The following is a 19,981-nucleotide window of genomic DNA, read 5'->3' on the forward strand; positions in this document are numbered from 1 at the left end:
CCCTTGGTAGAGTGCAGTAGCATCACAGCTCACAGTAACCTCAAACTCTTGGGCTTAAGCGATTCTCTTGCCTCAGCCTCCCAAGTAGCTGGGACCTTAAGCACCTACCACAACATCCAGCTACTTTTTATTGTAGTTGTCACTGTTGTTTAGGTGGCCCAGGCCGGGTTCAAAGCCACCACCCTCGGTGTACATGGCTGGCACCATAACCACTGTGTTATGGGCACCAAGCCTATACATCATCTTGCTTAAATGTTCTAAGAACTTAGGAATGACATTAAATAAGGACTTATGGTGTATCTCCCCTGCCATGTGCAACAACTCATTTTGCTTAGTTCTTTCACCTTCAAGCTATTCCCTTCGTTTAATTTAATATCTTGAGGGTCACCCTTACACTTCAGTAATTTGGTAATCAGCCAAGGAATTGGGCAGAGCTTATACTTAAATGTGTGATTCACATCCTCTGATATTATCTTTCTTTCAGTGTTTCCCTCCTAAATTTTAACTGTTCCGTCATCTCCCTGTTTTTGTCCTCTGACACCTCAAACCAGCTTTTGGCCATCCAGGCTGTTACAAGTTAAGAAATATACTCAGTCAAAGAAAGAAGCAAGCACAAATCTCAGATGGTTCTCTTCTCTTTAAAGTAAAGAATCCTCTCATTTCATATTTTTACACTGGGTCTTCTGATGTCTCTCCTACATCTGTACAGTTTAATGATCTGTCATTTATATTCAGATTATGAATCTTACTACTACCTTCCAAGACCTCCCTCTGAAAATTTCTAACTTCTTGGCTAGCCCTAACTTCACTCCTTGGTCACTGGAACTGTAAGGGGCTGAGATACACCATAAGGCAAAGTCACAAACATACACTTACCCATTGCAGTTACACTGCTGGTGGGAATGCAAACTAATATATTCCTTTTGGAAAGATGTTTGAGAACACTTAGGGATCTAAAAATAGACCTGCCATTCGATCCTACAATTCCTCTACTACATATATACCCAAATGATCAAAAATTATTTTACAACAAAGACATTTGCACCAGAATGTTTATTGCAGCCTAATTCATAATAGCCAAGACATGGAAACAGCCCAAGTGCCCATCTACCCATGAATGGATTAATAAATTGTGCTTTATGTACACCATGGAATATTATGCAGCCCTAAAGAAAGATGGAGACTTTATCTCTTTTATGTCTACATGGATAGAGCTGGAACATATTCTTCTTAGCAAAGTATCCCAAGAATGGAAGAAAAAGTATCCAATGAACTCAGCCCTACTATGAAACCAATTTATAGCTTTCATATGAAAGCTATAGCCCAAGAAGAAGGGAAAGGGGAGGGGGGGAAGGGGGAGGATGGCTGGAGGGAAGGTAATTGGTGGGACCACACCTACGGTGCATCTTACATAGGTACATGAGAAACTTACTAAATGTAGAATATAAATGTCCTTAACACAATAACTAAGAAAATGCCGTGTAGGCTATGTTAACCAGTTTGATGAAAATATTTCGAATTGTACATAAAACCAGCACATTGTACCCCATGATTGCATTAATGTACACAGCTTTAATTTAAAAAAAAAAAAACCCTACTTAAAATTTAAATACTCAGAATTAATATACACTCATTTATTACATTAGTAAGCATACAGGAAAAGAGAGAAAGGATGATGAAAGTAATAGTGTATAAAAGCTATTTTGCCTTAATTTAGCCATGAATAGGTCACCAAAATCCTCTCAATTACCAAATTTGACATAAACCATAGGAGGCAACTCTCAACTGTATCTTTTCCTCATTTTTATCATAATTGAAAATTTAACTCCATTACGAATAAAATGTATCAGGTTTTTATTTCCTTTTCAGTTGTTAAATGTCCATGGATACTATAACAAAGTATAAAAACATCAATGTGTAGAACAGTATTACCCATCCAGTGAACACTCAAGCCACACGATTTAAATCAATTAACAAGAATATCGTGATCTTAGCTCTATTAAATTTCATAAGTAGACACAAAATATTGTTTACATAAAAATAGTCAATTATTTTATTAAAATACATCTATGACATTTATATTACAACCTCTTTCTTACACAGAAAGCCCAAGCTGTTAGAAGCAGTGACATTCCGTTGTTATACAACATTTCTCCAAGAAACTAAATTAAACAATATAAGCCAAAATATCCTGAAATATGCCTTTGATTGATAAAAAAAAGCTACACATAACGACCAAAAATAAGAAACTAAACTGGTCCCACAAAAATTAAAAAGACATGTACTTAATAAAGCACAGAAAAAAATGTTCATATTCCATATGTAGGTTTATGAAACATCAAAATATTACTGCTCAAAAATATTATGCACAAGATTAAAATCAGTAAGATTACCAAAATCTATTCTCTCTTTACAAGAAAGATACAAAGAACTCTGACAATATTCTTAGTCTAAAAGGCAATAGCTTATTAAGGCATGAAATCAAAACCCCACTAATTGCCATACTAAACTAAACTATTAAGGAAAGTTTCCTTCTCTGATACAAAAATGAAACATAGATTCACAAGAGTAATATCGATGAGTATATCACACAGTTAATATTTTATGATAACACATATTACCAAAATATAAAGCTTTGCTTAAAACAATTAGCTAAGGAAGTGAAACACAAACACAAGGATAATTGCTTCCTTTGAGCTTTAGCTGTCAAACACAAGAAATGCCAATGCTTTTTTAAGGTCCTGTGATAATCAAAACCTTGTCATAGAGAGGCACTTGTAGCTCAGAGGCTAGGGTGCCAACCATATACCATGTTTCCCCGAAAATAAGACCTACCCAAAAAATAAGCCCTAGCAGGATGTCTATGCATTTGTTAAATATAAGCCCTACCCTGATAATAAGACCTAATGATGAGCATGGCTATGCAGATAGCTGCATAGCCAGGACATGCATTTCAGCATGGAGTGGCAAAGAAGACCGGAATACCTTTTATCTGCCACAGCTCTTTTCTCCAAACCATTTGCACTTGCACAGGTGCACATGGCTACCATGGTTGCAGGTATCCTATTGCACATGTGCGAACAGCTAGGCGAAAGGAATTCACCAATCACTAGCACCAGCCTCATCAACAAGGTTGGCTCCCCCTGTCAGGTTCCAGAAAAAGATGACTTAACTGTATTTGAATAAATGTAGATTGTTGTATTATACTTAATAAAAATAAGACATCCCCCGAAAATAAGCCCTCGTATGTCTTCTTGAGAAAAAATAAATATAAGAAGAGTATCTTATTTTCGGGAAAACATGGTACACCAAGGCTGGCGGGTTCCAACCCGGCTTGGACCTGCTAAACAGCAATGATGACTACAACAACAACAAATAGCCAAGTGTTGTGGCAGACACCCGTAATCCCAGCTACTTGGGAGGCTGAGGCAAGAGAATCACGTAAGCCCAAGAGTTTGAGGTTGTTGTTAGTTGTCATGCCACTGCACTCTACCAAGAGCAATCTAGTAAGATTTTGTCTCTCCCCAAAAAAAAAAAAAAAAAAACCTTGTCATAGATCTAGACTATCAATGAATATTTATTTTAAAATGAATTTACAATATGACACTAAAAGCATAAACAATAAAACAGATAAATTAGACTTCTTCAAAATTGAAAACTCTTATGCTTCAAAGGACACCATTAAAAGATAACCCACAAAATAGGAGAAAATATTTCCTCACTACTTCTCTGATAAAAGACTATTTTCTAGAATATACAAACAATGCTTACAATTAAAAATTAAAAAGACAACCAAACTTTAAAAATAAGCAAAGGATTCAGACGTATCTCCAAAGAAAACAAATGGTCAATAACCAAATAAAATGATGTTTATCATTAGTAATTATAAATTGAAAATAAAGACCACAATGAGATATGACATATAAATTAGGACAGATAAAATGCAAAAGGCTTACATCAGGTGTCACTGAGGATGTGGAGAAATTACAACCCTCATACATTGCTGACGGGACTATGGAATGGTACGGCCATTTTGATACTCCCTCAAAGAGTTACCCATAGTTACCATATTGCCCCATCAATTCTATCTCATCCATGTATACTCAAAAGAAATAAAAATACATGTCTGTACAAAAACTTATACAAGAATTTTGATAGCAAAAGCATTCCTAATAGCCACAAAAAGTAGATACTACCCATTAAATGATGAACAAAATGTAGTATACAATGGAGTATTATTCAGCCACAAAAATGAAACTCTGATACATGCCACACACAACATAGATGAACCTTGAAAATATCATCGTAAGTTGAAGAAGCCACACATAACGGGAAAAATATTTTGTGAATCCATTTTTATAAAATGTCCAGAAAAGGAAAATCTATACAAACAGAAGAGATATTAGTGATTTCCCAGGGCTTGAGGGTAAAAGAAGTGGGGAGAAAGGATGATGAAAATACTCTAAGATTAGATAGTAGTGATGACTGTACAACTCAGATAATATACAAACGCACACTGAATTATACATCTTGGGATGAATTTTCTGGTATGCATGCTATACCTTAATAAAACTGTCACTTTAAAAAAACTAATTTGCAAAGATGAAATATACATCATAAGCATATACAATACAAAGATGACTGCTTCCTTCTAACTCAAACGTATGCATCAATGGTTAAAAAAAAAAAAATTGACAGTAAGTTACTCTTTTCTACTTAATACATCTCCAAAAATCAGCTACCACATTTAAAGTGGTAAAAATTTGTTTAAGAGATCTTGCAATATCACTTGCTCATTAAAAAGCTCTATTTATTATAAACATACATTAAACAAAATAGTGTAACACTGAACATTAAGTATCCCCTAGGGTTAATATAGAATTTTAGAAACATTATTTGGTCAAGTATTTATTGTATCAAACATATTTAAAAGTATAGTAAAAGAAACCAATACTTATCATGAAATATTTCTTCCTGTTTCTCAGAGATATAGTTTACCTAACAAAATAAATGTATCTCCCCTTAAAAATCTTTTATTGACTATATTAAAAACAAGCAGAGACTATGATACTTCATTATCCAATGTCTCAGCATTTCTCTCACATTTCTGAAACTTAGTTAATAATTTCAAAATTCATCATGATTAACCAAAGCATTGTTATATCTATCTAATCACCTTATTGACAAGTCTAAATCACTATATGATTAGGTGAAGTAGAACACATCCTGAAATTAACTTGCCTACTTTACTCAAAAATAAAAAAGCACAAGCTTTATATAGTAAAGTCATAAGTTTATAAAATTCTTAATTATAATCACCTACAAAATTTTTCACATTTTAATCTTAGAACAAACAAATTGGAGTAATCCATGTAGGAATCATAGCACCTGACCACAGTATTGGTGTTCACATCATCATGGTGTAGCAAACAGAACCTAATACAAGGAAGAGTCAAGCAACAGACAGCTAAAGAAGAAATCTATACTAGTTTTGGTAACTTAACGGGGAACTATTACAAAATCTCAAGTACAGAAAATCCTATTTCATTCATAAAGTATTATTATTACTGCTTGCTGAAACCATTTATTTCTTTGTACTCATAAGGATTTTTCTGAACACTATGTGTAGAATGGATCAGAAGGGGATCAGAATGGGTATAAAGACAAAAAATTCTATTCCCCAAGTAAAAATTAAAAGAAATATAAATTACAATTGTAATTTACAATGGCTATTATAAATGCCATCCATTTAGCATATGTGTAAACTTAAGTAACATGCAAATGAGGGACTTTACCTAACAAATGCAAGCAGTGTAACCTGGTTTTTTGTTCCCTCAATGATTCCCCAATGGTAAAAGGAAAACACACACACACACACACACACAGACACGTGCGCGAAGTATTTAACATGGAGAATATGTACTTACCAAATAGTCAGACAGCCTTTTAAAAATCCTGCTGGTGGTTGAGGCTCTCTAAATAATAAAAAAAGATAAATCATTTTTCAATTTCAGAGTTATACCTACTGTTAAAAATCTACCTAAGAATTCCATTTAATATATGGGAAATTTATTTTTGTATGACACATTGAAACCAAAAGCATATGTTGAAACATTGGCATATGATAAATATAAGACAAATTATTTATAATCATATAAATAATTTAAATTTTACCTGTAATATGGAAAAGATAAGGAATTATCAAGACATTGGTAGAGTTTACTAGACCACAAAAAAATAAGCTCTGTCACAAATTAGACTAAAAAAAAACAGATCAGACAATAGCATACTAACAATGTCTTAGAGAAGCATTCATACGTTCTTCAGGTAATCAACATACAACGTAATACTCCACTTTCTGATATTAAGTTACCCCCTTTTAAGTAGCCCTTAGACAATCTAACAGAGTCTATAAAATAGAGCCAATGAAGCGAAGAAATTTTACCAAATATTCAATCTGTTACACAATTAACATGAAGAAACATTATAAAATCCATCTTATGGTAGTAAAAAAATTTTTATGCATAATAAGAGATGATAAAGAGAAAAATGAATTTTTACTGTTTATAAAGGTTAGCTGTAAATAATTCAATAATAAACATAGTACAAATCCTTTCAGTGAAGTCTTAAGTAAAATTAAGTTCAAAAATTCAATAATAAAAGTATAAATAATATTTATGAAGCTCTTGTTGTTTGTTAGCCCTCTGCCTCACTTGAAAAACTTACAAATTCTTTTGTGTAATCACCTCACGCTTTATAGAGATTAAGTCATTTGCTGAAGTCACTGCATTTGAATGCACAACCCAATGTTTTTAAACCACCATTGTGATTTCTCAAAAATCAAATCAAATAAGACATGATACAATGTAGTATGAAGTAAAACTAATTGCCTCTTTTACAGTCAGGAAAAGCTCTATTTTTAAATTCCTTCTAAAGAATTCCAGAATAAAAATCATCCTTTCTAAGTAGCAGAAATTACTAGAAATTAAAATATCACACCTAAAAATAAAAAGGTTTTCCCATAAGTAAGCCATACCAATAAATTTTCTATGACTACTACTGCTAAAATCAAAATCAATAAAATGAATAATATATATCTTACAGGCCATTAAAAGAGGGGAAAGAAAGTATATCAGAGACCTACACATAAAATTTAAAACTATAAAGCGTCTATAAAATGACAAGAAAAATATCATGAGCAAAGATTTTTTTTAAACAGGACAAAGAAAACAAAAAAACTGAATAAATTAAAAAGTACTCTTTAGAAATGAAAATGCCAAGTACAGAGAAAGAGAAAATATTAGCAGCAAAAACTCAGATCCAGATTTTTAAAAAACAACTTCAAGTCACCCAAAAAAAAAAAAAAAATCCTAATTTTTAAAATAGGCTAAAGACCAAACAAAATGTCACAGATGATAATTAGAGAAGGTGTTCAACATCACTAATTGTCAGAAAAGTACAAATAACACCATGATGAGATATAATTACCTATCAAAATGACTAATTTTTATCCAAAAACCAGACAATACCAACTTAAGGCAAGGATATGCAGCAAGTGCCATTTTCATACACTGCAGGTGGAAATCTAAAATGGTAAATAGTATGGAAAACTGTTTGGAAGTATCTTCTAAAGCTAAAGATACATTCCCCATACCTAAGCAATACTACTCCTGGGGATTTACACTCAATAGAAATGTATACATGAAGAACTGAAATTACACTTTTTATATTTTCAGACCACAAGGCAATAAAGGTAGAACTCAACTCCAACAAAAATCTTCATCCCCACACAAAGGCATGGAAACTAAACAACCTTATACTGAATGACAAGTCAAGGAAGAGATAAATGAGGAAATCATTAACCTCCTTCAACATAACAACAATGAAGACATAAACCACCAAAACCTGTGGGATATTACAAAAGCAGTCCTAAGAGGGAAATTTATAGCATTAGATTCCTACATCCAAATAACAGAAAGAGAGCACATCAACAATCTAATGAATTATCTTGAAGAAATGAAAAAGGAAGAGCAATCCAATCCCAAACCTAGCAGAAGAAATAACCAAAATTAAATCAAAAATTAATGAATTGAAAACGCAAGAAATTATTCAGAAAAACCAATGAAACAAAAAGTTGGTTCTTTGAAAAAAAAATAAAATCAATAAACCATTAGCCAGATTAATTAGAAACAGAAAAGTAAAATCTTTAATAACCTCAATGAGAAACAAAAAAAAAGAAATAACTGACACCACAGAGACATAAGAGGTTATTTCTCACTACCACACCAACTCTATACCCAGAAAATTGACAAAATAGAAGAAACAGACCAATACCTGGAATCACACCATCTCCCTAGACCTAACAAGGAAGAAATAGATCTCTTGAACAATATCAAGCACTTAGATTGAAGAAACAAGAAAAAGCTTCCAACAAAAAATAAGCCCTGGACCAAATGGCTTCACAAGAATTCTCTCAAACCTTCAAAGATGAGTTTGTTCCTATACTACAGAACTTATCCCAAATACTGAGAAGGAAGGAACCTTCCCCAACACATTCTATGAAGCACACATCACTGTGATACCAAAACTAGGAAAGGATCCACCTAAAAGAACTACAGACAAATTTCACAAATGAATACAGATGCAAAAAATACGCAATAAAATCTTGGCTAAATAGATTACAGCTACACATTAAAAAAATTATGCATCACAATCAAATAGGCTTAATTCCAGGGATGTAAGATTGGGACACAAATCCATAAATGCAATTTACCATATCAACAGAAGTAAAAACAAAGACCATATGATCCTCTCAATTGATTCAGAAAAAGCATTTGATAAAATTCAACATCATTTTCTAACAAGAACACTTCAGAATAGAGGCATAGGGTGCATTCTTAAGCTCATTGAAGGCATGTATGACAAACCTACAGCTAATATCACACTGAATGGAGTAAAACTGAAAGCTTTTCCACTTAGAACTGGAACCAGACAAGGATGTCCACTATTGTCACTACTTTTCAACATAGTTCTGGAAGTTGTAGCCAATGCAATCAAGCAAGACAAGGATGTAAAGGGCATCCAAATGGGGGCAGAGGAGGCCAAATTCTCACTCTGTGCAAATGATATGACCTTACACTTAAGAAACCCCAGAGATTCAACCACAAAACTCCTAGAAGTGATCAGGAAATACAGTAATGTCTAAAGGCATAAAATCAATGTCCACAAATCAGTACCCTTTGTATACACCAACAAGAACCAGGTTGAGAAGCAAATCAAGGACACAAATCCGCTCACAGCAGCTTCAAAGAAAATGAAGTACTTAGGAATGCACCTAACAAAAGAGGTGAAGGACCTCTACAAAGAGAATTATGAAACCCTAAGAAAAGAAATAGCAGAAGACATTAAGAAATGAAAGAACATATCATGCTCCTGGCTGGGAAGAAACAATATTGTTAAAATGTCTATTCTACCCAAAGCAACCTGCAGATTCAATGCAATCCCTATTAAAATACCAACCTCATATGTTAAAGAACTGGAAAAAATAGTACTTTGCTTTGTAGAGAACGAGAAAAAAACCTGTACAGTAAAGGCAATTCTTTATAATAAAAACAAAGCTCAGGCATCACTCTACCAGACTGCAGGTTATACATATTATAAGTCCACAGAGATCAATACAGGATGGTATTGGCACAAAAATAGAGATAGAACAGAAAAATCAAGAGATGAAACCAGGCTCTTACTGATATCTGATCTTTGATAAACCAAACAGCAGCAGATAGTGGGGAAAAGAATCCCCATTCAACAAACAGTGCTGGGAGAACTAGATAACTACCTATAAAAGACTTGAAAATGGATCCACACCTTTCAGTACTTCCAAAAATTTGACTCGAGATGGATAAAAGATTTAAACCTAAGACACAAATCTTACAAGAAAGTTTAAGAAAAACTCTTGATGACATCAGACATCAGCCTGGGGTTAAGATTTTATGAAGAAGACTTCAGCAGCAATTGCAACAACAAAAATAAATGGGACCTAATTAAGCTGAAAAGCTTCTGCACAGCTAAGGACACAACAAGCAAAGCCAAAAGGCAACCTTCAGAAAGAGAAAAGATATTTGCACAGTCCGACAAAGGATTGATAACTAGAACCTACAGAGAACTCAAATTAATCAACAGAAAAAGACCAAACAATCCCAGCTACCACTGGGCAAGAGACATGAACAGAACCTTCTCTGAGAAAGCTAGATGAATGGCTAACAAACATTTGAAAAAATGCTCATCATCCCTAATCATCAGAGAAATGCAAATCAAAAACACCCTGAAATATCACCTAATCCCAGTGAGAAAAGCCCATCTCACAAAGTCCCAAAGCTGAAGATGCTGGCCTGGATGTGGAAAGAAGGGAACACTTTTATACACCACTGGTGGGACTGCAAACTAATACAGCCTCTTTGGAAGAAAGTATGGAGAATCCTCAAAGAACTCAAACTAGATCTCCCATTTGATCCTACAATCCCATTACTAGGCATCCACCCAGAAGAAAAAAAAAAACCATTTTATCATAAAGACATTTGCACTACATTTTTTATCGCAGCTCAATTTACAGTCGCCAAAATGTAGTAACAACCTACATGCCCACCAACCCAGGAATGGATGTATAAACTGCAGTATATGTATAACATGGAAAACTACTCAACCATTAAAAAAGATGGAGACTTTACATCTTTCATATTGACCTGGATGGAGGTGAAATACATTCTTCTTAGTGAAATATCACAAAAATGAAGAAGCAAGTATCCAATGTACTCAATACTAATATGAAGCCAGTAGACAATCTAAGAGATGCCCACATAAGAGGGCATCAAGTCAGTTCAAGGTGCAGGAAGGAGAACGAGGAAGCTGGGAGAGGGGATGGGTGTGCTCCCACATTAAGAGCCCCATTAAGAGGGGGCACAATGTTAGGGTGTAAGTCACACCTCTTGCGAGCAGGACACAATTATAAGAGGGAGGAGTCTACCTAACAAATGCAAACATTGCAACCTATTTCTTTGTACCCTCAAATTTACCTGAAATTTAAAAAATAAAATAAAACACAACATAAAATTCACTGCTTTATAGTAAAAAAAAAAAAAAAACCCTAAAAGAAGTTTTTTAAAAAAGCAATGTATACATATATGCACAAAAAGATACATATGAGAATTATCAAAACAGGATTATATGTAAGAACCCAAACACTGTATGATCCAATTGATCATCAGCAGAAGAGAGAAATAAACTATAACATACAGTGCTACTTTAAACCTCAGCAAAAACTTTTTTTAAAAGCCACAAACAGGGTGGTGCCTCTGGCTCAGTGGGTAGGGTGCCGACCCCATATAGCAAGGGTGGCAGGTTCAAACCTGGCCCCAGCCAAACTGCAACAACAACAACAACAACAACAACAAAAAATAGTTGGGCATTGTGAAGGGCGCCTGTAGTCCCAGCTACTCAGGAGGTTGAGGCAAAATAATCGCCTAAGTCCAGGATTTGGAGGTTGCTACGAGGCTGTGATGCCACCGTACTCTACCAAGAGCAACAAAGTGAGACTGTCTCAAAAAAAAAAAAAAAAAAGAAGCCACAAACAAAATGGGCAGCACCCGTGGCTCAGTGGGTAGGGTACTGGCCCCATATACCAAGGGTGGCAGGTTCAAACCCAGCCCCAGCCAGCTAAAACAACAATGACAACTGCAACAAAAAATAACTAGGCATTGTGGCAGGTGCCTGTAGTCCCGGTGACTTGGGAGGCTGAGGCAAGAGAATAGCTTAAGCCTGAGAATTAAAGGTTGCTGTGAGCTGTGATGCTATGGCACTCTACCAAGGGTGACAAGCTGAGATTCTCTCTCAAATAAAAAAAAAGACCACAAACAAAATGATATATCTCAAAAATATAATGCCATATAAAAGACAGGCAAAGAAGTACATAATACATAATCTGCTTTTATAAGATTAAAAACAAGCCAAACTGTTCTCTAATTATGAAGTCAAAATAGTAGTTATCTTTCTTGTCAAATGTAGAAGCTTCTGAGGACTTCATATTTTGATATAGATTTTGGTTACAAAGGTGTATTCACTTTGTAAAAGTTCATTAGTATAGAAAGGTTCATACCTTTCTGTTTGTAAATTATACCTCAAAATTTTTATCTTTTAAAAAAAATCAGAGATGAAAAATTGCTTCTCCAGTAATTTTAGGACATCATACTAATATGTAATGTATTAACTTGAAAATCTGAATTTCCTTAACAATGTATTTCAATTTATTTATACCGATTACATAATCAATATATAGATAATCATTTTACATTCATAAGTTTAAGAGTAGCTTCAACATAAACATAAATTTTACTGGCACAGAATTCCTTATGATTTTCTATTAATGGTAGGAAAAAGTCTACATAACATGTTCCTAATGCTTGTCCTAGACAGGCTCAAGTTAGATTTACAAACACTATATATAATTTTGCATACATATTAAGAGCATAATAGCTAACTAAGACATTGTTTTCAAAAGCAACCTGATGGTCCATCCAAGAATTTACAAAACTTTAAAGCAATCTAATTGGTCCTATTGCTTAGAAAAATCTTATTTTTTTTTTAACTTAAGAAAAGTAACTATTGATTAAAATGACCTGCATGGGGAGGGTTTTCCAGTAAGGAAGAGAAAATTCACTAGACACATTCTAAAAGAGCTGTAACACTCAGAAAATCTTAGATTTTGTAAGACCAATACCTTTTGAAGAAAAGCCTTTTGAAGTTTTTAGAGAAAAGCCTTTCAAATATTCTTATATATTATCTAGAATGTTTTATGTTAAAATTTACAATAGTACACCTTCCTTTATTCAAAATATAAACAGTCCTGTCTGTATTTCCTTTTATTCAATTTCTATTTCCCTAATCATTGCTATTCAATCTAACCAACTTCTACTTCTCCCTCTAAATTAAATAACATAATTATTTGACCAAATTTGAAAACTTTTATCAGATTTGAGTACGGAAACTTGCCTTATTAATACTCTCAACAATCTATTTGTCTTGAGCTACTGGATATTTTTTATTGTGAGTCTCTAGTCTTTTCTCTTCTAGAGGGAAGAGGAAACCATGGGCCCCATAAGTCAGTTTCCTCAACAATTCCCAGACACTAAGAAACTCAGGCCAGCATCCTTTAGGCAAATCCTACTACTTTGGAGGATTCATCAAAGCCTTAAGAACTTTCCTCAGTCTCAGGTTGTTTTATCAGTAAGAATCCAGTCTGGTAGAGATCTCCTTTCCTAATCTCCAGTCAGTTTTCACAAAACTGATTTCTTAAATCAGTCTAATTCTACAACCCCTCCAAGTATAAAACATGCTTCTTCAAATTCAGGTACTTGTCTTTCTAAATGGCATATTTTCACCAAGAATAACTCGAGACTTATGGTGACCACTATGGGCAACTTTTGATATAAGCAAAATTATTAATTTGAAATGTACCCTAGAACAAAAAGAAAAAAACACTCCCTTATGAGAAGTTTGCCTTATCTTCCTAAAAGAGAAAGATAAAGTTACTGAATGTAAAGGAAACTTCCCTAGAGATTATACATCTAAGCAAAACAAGACAGACTTGTTAGGATAATAGTTTAGGGTCCATTTTAATGCTAAGTGCCAACACTGACCACGTAAAGACAAAAGATCCTACCCCAAATCTAAAGGGCCCACAGAGCCACATATGGGTTCATTAGGAAAGTTAACCTGATTTTATGACTTCTAGTAATACTAGAGATCCCAGAGAAGATGGTAAGGCTGTAAGCAAAATACTGTTCCCCTAAAACAAAACATGTATAATGAATTCAGCAATCACTACTATTCATTCAGCAATAAATCTAATGAAGACTATTCATAAATTATAATGATGTAAATACTGGTATTCAGAAATCTACCATGCATACATGGCGCTCATAATTTATTTTCCTAAGAAGTTGTTAGTTTTAGCTGTTTTCAATTTTGGAGGCAGATAAGTTGCAGCTAGATTGGTAAAGAATATAAAAAGGCCAGGACTCAGATACTCAAAATTCTTAGTAGTTACATGGACATCAGATCTTGAATTATCTAGGATAAAGCATTAGAAAATCAATTCTCGAATTAACCATCACCCATTAGATTTAGCCTAATTACAATATTTTACAAATAAATCTACCACAAATCAAGTTTACCTTTTGCAGAATTGAATCCTATTATTTCACATCCTTCAAATGTCTTTTAAAAACTTTGTGCTGTAACAACTTTTTGTAAAAGATGTAAATTTTTAATCTCATACCGCATTTCTATTTCCTTAAACGAAGAAGGCACAAAACTCAGTATTTACCCTCTCAAGCACATTGCCTGATTGCTACAAAACTACAAAGGAAGGCTTACAAATTAACTCAATTTGAAAGGAATCCCTCAATTTTCTGATGACATTCTCATACATGCTACCAACAAATTAAAAAGTAAATTCATGGTATTTTGAAGACACTCAATTTGCCCTAATTGTTACAACACTGCAAAAATAAAAATTTCAGTATAACTTAACTGAATTTATTTCTACACAATTACACATTTATAGCTTTATCCTCGCTGTTTTCATCAATGTTTCCATACACCTTAAAAATCTTTCTACAAATCTTCACAGTTGTTGCAATTGCCAATTCTAAACTTCCTGGATCATAGGCAAGGTGACTCATGCCTATGATCCCAGAACTTTGGGAGGCCAATGCAGGAGGATCGTTTGAGACCAGAAGTTCAAGACCAGCCTGAGCAACATGGTGAAACCTTATCTCTACAAAAAAAAAAAAAAAAAGAAGAAGAAGAAACAAAGAAAAAGAAAAATTAGCCAGGCATGGATGTACCTAGAGTTTTAGCTACTCAGAAGGCTGAGGCAGGAGATCTCTTTAGCCCAGAAGATTGAGGCTGCAGTTAGCCAGGATGAGGCCACTGTACTCATGTCCAGGCAAAAGCACAAGACTCTAGACTCTATCTCAAATAAAATAAATAAAGTATTTCTTAGAGAGCACTGTGGTTCATGCCTATAATCTCAGCACTTTGGGAGGCTCAGACAGGAGGACTGCTTGAGGTCAGACATTTAAGACCAACCTGGGCAGAGGGAGACCACATCTCTATAAAAGGCTCGTGGCGCCTGTGGCTCAACCGGCTAAGGCACCAGCCACATACACCTAACGTGGCAGGTTCGAATCCCCAGCCCGGGCCCGCCAAACAACAATGATGGCTGCAACCAAAAAATGACCAGGCATTGTGGCAGGCGCCTGTAGTCCCAGCTACTTGGGAGGCTGAGGCAGAAGACTCGCTTGAGCCCAGGAGTTGGAGGTTGCTGTGAGTGTGATGCCATGGCACTCTACCCAGGGGGATAGCTTGAGGCTCTGTCTCAAAAAAAAAAAAAACAACTTTTTTTTAATTAGTTGTGAAAGGGAGGCACTCAACCAGCAGAGAGGCAATTATCTAACAAGTTGAGCACTCTAGTCTGGGGAACTCAGGAAGTTGAGACAAAAGGATCACTTAAGCCCAAGAGGGCTTAAGGCTAGTAAGGTATGTCGGTGCCACTGCACTCTAGCCTGGGCAACAAAGCAAAATTCCATTTCTTTAAAAAAACAAAAATGTACTTAACATCTTTTACTATCGCCTTCATAGTCCCTAACTCAATTTAACCCTCACTTTATTATAGTGACATACCATTACTAGGTGAATTCTAATCCCCTTCCTCAAAAATTAACTTCATCTACAGATATAAACTATATACAGCCACCCTGATATTTATAACTAGAAGATTCTGTGATAAATTGAAATTTTATGGAGTCCTAATATCTTAAATAATCCCTAAGATTACACTATTCAAGCCAAATTAACAAAAACAATGAAAAAGAATGTCACAATAACTGTGAAAAGAATGAACATATTAATTCTTAAATCTTGTGCCACAAAATTTACTTTATACTCTAAAGAACAAAGCATTCTACAAAATCAAACCTATCACTACTATTTAACAAATGTGGACAACAAAATTTATTTGTAATAATTTGAAATAGGAATTTATTTGAAATAAGATTATTTCAGCATTTGTAGTAACAGAATCAAAAAGATAAAAATAAGAAACACGAAGTTTATTCCTCAAAATAAGCTCCATCAAGTTCAAGTCACTTTTGTAAGCAATGATATCAGCCTTGTAGTCCATCCCTAAAGACATAAGGGTCCTGGGTATTTAACCATGTTGATACAGTCTTTTTTACATGATTAACTCAGGAAAAATGGGTGCCCTTTACAGAGTTTTTAAAATTAGGAAACAAAAAAAAGTCAGAAGGAGCCAAATCAGGACTGTAAGGTAGATATGTAATGATTTCCCATCAAAACGTCCAAAACTGCCCTTCGTATAAACAAGAGTTATTGTAGTAGAGAAGAACTCTCTAGTGAAGCTTTTCTGGGCATTTTTATGCTAAAGCTTTGGCTAACTTTCTCAAAACACTCTCAAAATAAGCAGATGTTATTATTCTTTAGCATTCCAGAAAGCCAACAAGCAAATTCCTTGAGAATCAAAAAAAAAAAAATTGCTGTCATGATCTTTGCTCTTGACCAGTCAGCTTTAACTGGCCCTCTTCCCATCTTTTGGTAGTCACTGCTTTGATTATACTTTGTCCTCAAGATCATCCTAAATCTAGGCTCCACCTCCTGTTACACTTCTTCAAAGGATCTTGATCCCACTTGTTTAAAATTTCCATTAAAAGTTCTGCCCTTGTCAGCAGTTGATCTAGGCACAATCATTTTCACACCTATTAATTGGAAATTAAAGTTAATTCAACTTTAATTTTTCAGTCAGAATTGTATAATCTGAACCAACTGAGATGTCTATAAAGTTGGCTATTATTTCCACTTATAACCATTGGTCCTATTCAATTAGGGCAAAAACAAGATTAATATTGTCCTTGTAAGTTAATGATGGATAGTCTGATGCTATGGGCTTAATTTTCAGCATTATCTAGTCCCATCTTAAAATGAGCTATCCATTTGTAAATTGCTGCTTTCCTTGGCCCATTGTCCCCATCAACTTTTCATAAAGCATCCATGACTTCACCTTTCTTCCACCCAAGCTTGACTATAAATCAGATGTTTGTTCTTGCTTCAATTTTAGCAGAATTCACACTGCTCTGATGGAGGTTCTTTTGAAATTGATGTCTTATCCTTCTTAGGGTCTCAAACTAGAGCCTGTTCAGACATGTTATAAGTGAGTATGAGTTTATCTGGCTGCAAAGAAATTTTGAAATCCATGCATAGTTTTTTCATAATATGTATTTTCCCTAAACTTTTTGAAGACACCTCATAGTTAACAAAAACAGGTCTATCTAAAAGTATTCTAAATCTCAATATCCTTTTCTACTACCCCACTGGTTGAATTAGATACTAATTAAATGCTAAAAATAATTAGTATTTAAGTTGGGTTTGGGGGTTTGTTTTGTTTTTTTCTTTGAGAAAGAGTCTCACCAGGTTGCCCTCAGCAGGGTGCCATGGCATCACACCTCACAGCAACCTCAAACTCTTGGGCTTAAGTGATTCTCTTGCCTCAGCCTCCCAAGTAGCTGGGACTACAGGAGCCCATCACAACGCCCAGCTACGTTGTTGTTTAGCAGGCCCAGGCCAGGTTCGAACCCACCAGCCTCAGTGCATGTGGCCAGCACCCTAACCACAGAGCTACAGGAGCCAAGCCAGTATTTAAGTTTTAATCTTACAGAAAAGTTAACATATTATCCTTTCTATTCAAAAACAAATTATTCAAATTGACCACAGAATATACCTTCTTTCAAGTGTACATAAAACATCTAAATAAAGCAAGACTTAACACATTTAAAAGAAATGAAATGCTACAAAATATAAATTATCTGATTGTAAAGGAATTAAGCTAGAAATGGATAACAGAAAGATTGTCTGAAAATTTCCATACATGGGAATTCAATAATACATCTAAATAACATGTGGATCAAAGAAGTAATCTCAAGAGAAAGCAGACTAATGATTGGGAACTAAATGAAAATAAAAATATAACATATCAAAATATGTATGATGTTGTCAAAGCAGCACTTAGAGGGAAATGTACAAGATTAAATGCCTATTTTTTGAGGCTCTGTCTCAAAAAATAAAAAAAGAAATCAATGGATTATGAAGATACTGAAAACAGAAAAAGGAGAGAAAATACAAAGCTGGTTCTTTGAAATGCTCAATAAAGCTGATAAACCTTTCAGCCAGATTCAACCCATAAATTAAAAGAGAGTGAAAATATATAACCAGCATGAAAGTTGGTTATATCCCTATATACCTTACAAACATTAAAGTAATAATTAGAGAACACTATTATCAACATTATACATATTAATTCAGCAACTTAGATGAAATGGGCCATTTAATCTTGTAACTGCCAAAAATCATTCAAGAAAAGACAGATAACTTAAATTGTCTTATATATAAAATGAAACAAATTCATAGTTTAAAACATTCCAAAAAAGAAAACATCATGCTCTAATAGTTTCATAGTAAATACTACAAAACATTTAGAAAAAATAACACCATTAAACACAATCTCTTCCAGAAAACAGAAGCAAGAATACTTCATAGAAAAACCCTCAACGAAGTATGAACAAACCCAATCTAGCAATATAGAAAATGAATACTAGCTTACAACCCAGTAGGGTTTATAGCAGGAATATAAATCTGGTTTACTATTTGAAAATCATGCAATGGAACAGATCATATTAACAACCTAAAATCACATAATGATTTCATTAACTCCAGAAAAGGCATTAGATAAAATCTAACATCCATTCCTGATTAGAAAGAAAAGAAACTCTGAGCAAAGAAGGAATATAAAAGAACCTTCTTAATCTGATAAAGATTCTAAATAAAACTATAATCTGATAAAGGGCATCTAAATAAAACTATAGGTAACATATTTAATAACAAAAGACTAGGAACAAAGTAAAGATGTTTGTTCTCACCACTTCTATTCAGGATGGTAGTGAATACCTTACCAAGTATGATTAGGAAAGAAAATGAAATAAAAGGCATACAAATTGAAAATGAAGAAACTTTCAAAAACTGTTTATTTGAAGGCATGCTTGTCTACATAGAAAATCCAATAGGCTCTATAAAAAAGCTTCTAGAACTAACACATGGTTTGTTTGTTTTTGAGACAGAATCTCATTCTGTCACCCTAGGTGGAGTGCTATGGCATCATAGCTCACAGCAACCTCAAATTCTTGGACTCAAGACATCACCCTGCCTTGGGTTTTCTATTTTTAGTGGAGACAGGGTCTCGCTCTTGCTCAAGGTAGTCTCAAACTCCTGAGCTCAGGCAATCTAACCGCCTCAGCCTCCTAGAGTGCTAGGAATGCAGGATTGAGCCATCCCTTTTGGCCTAATACTCGATGATTTTAGTAAGTCTGGAATAGAAGATCAATATACAAAAAAAATCAATTATACTTTTATATACTAGCAATAGTACATCAAAAAAAATTTTAAACATTAGCATTTACAATAGCATAGAAATGCTTAGCACACAAAATGTGTACAGGATCTGTATTTTGGAAGCTGTAAAACAATGAAGGACCTAAAAAATGGAGAACTATACTGCATTTGTGGATCACAAGGCTCAATATTGTTAAAATGCCAATTCTCCTCAGATTGACATGTAGATTAAACATAATCCCAATAAAATCTCTGCAGAAAAATTTTATGGCTGTTAACAAGTGATTCTTTAATTTACATGAAAAAGCGGCTCAGCGCCTGTGGCTCAATCGGCTAAGGCGCCAGCCACATACACCTAACATGGCGGGTTCGAATCCCCAGCCCGGGCCTGCCAAACAACAATGATGGCTGCAACCAAAAAATGGCCAGGCGCTGTGGCGGGCGCCTGTAGTCCCAGCTACTTGGGAGG

The 19,981-nt window shown here is 34.4% G+C and overlaps 1 non-coding gene and 1 pseudogene across 2 annotated transcripts in view; both read right to left on the bottom strand.

Annotated features, from left to right (window-relative positions):
• LOC105887025 overlaps positions 1-19,981 on the bottom strand; it is a 149,510-nt pseudogene that overhangs the window by 58,141 nt on the left and 71,388 nt on the right. The window contains exon 2 of the transcript XR_002773508.1: positions 5,928-5,975. The product of XR_002773508.1 is annotated as an F-box/WD repeat-containing protein 7 pseudogene, transcript variant X2 (transcript). The remainder of the gene's footprint in view (positions 1-5,927; positions 5,976-19,981) is intronic.
• On the bottom strand, positions 12,678-12,739 carry LOC111725475. The gene has a single exon (XR_002773533.1). It is a non-coding gene; the product is annotated as a U7 small nuclear RNA (small nuclear RNA).

Source organism: Otolemur garnettii, unplaced genomic scaffold (genome assembly GCF_000181295.1).
Source record: "Otolemur garnettii isolate 467f Iridium unplaced genomic scaffold, OtoGar3 scaffold00041, whole genome shotgun sequence".
Taxonomy (NCBI): domain Eukaryota; kingdom Metazoa; phylum Chordata; class Mammalia; order Primates; family Galagidae; genus Otolemur; species Otolemur garnettii.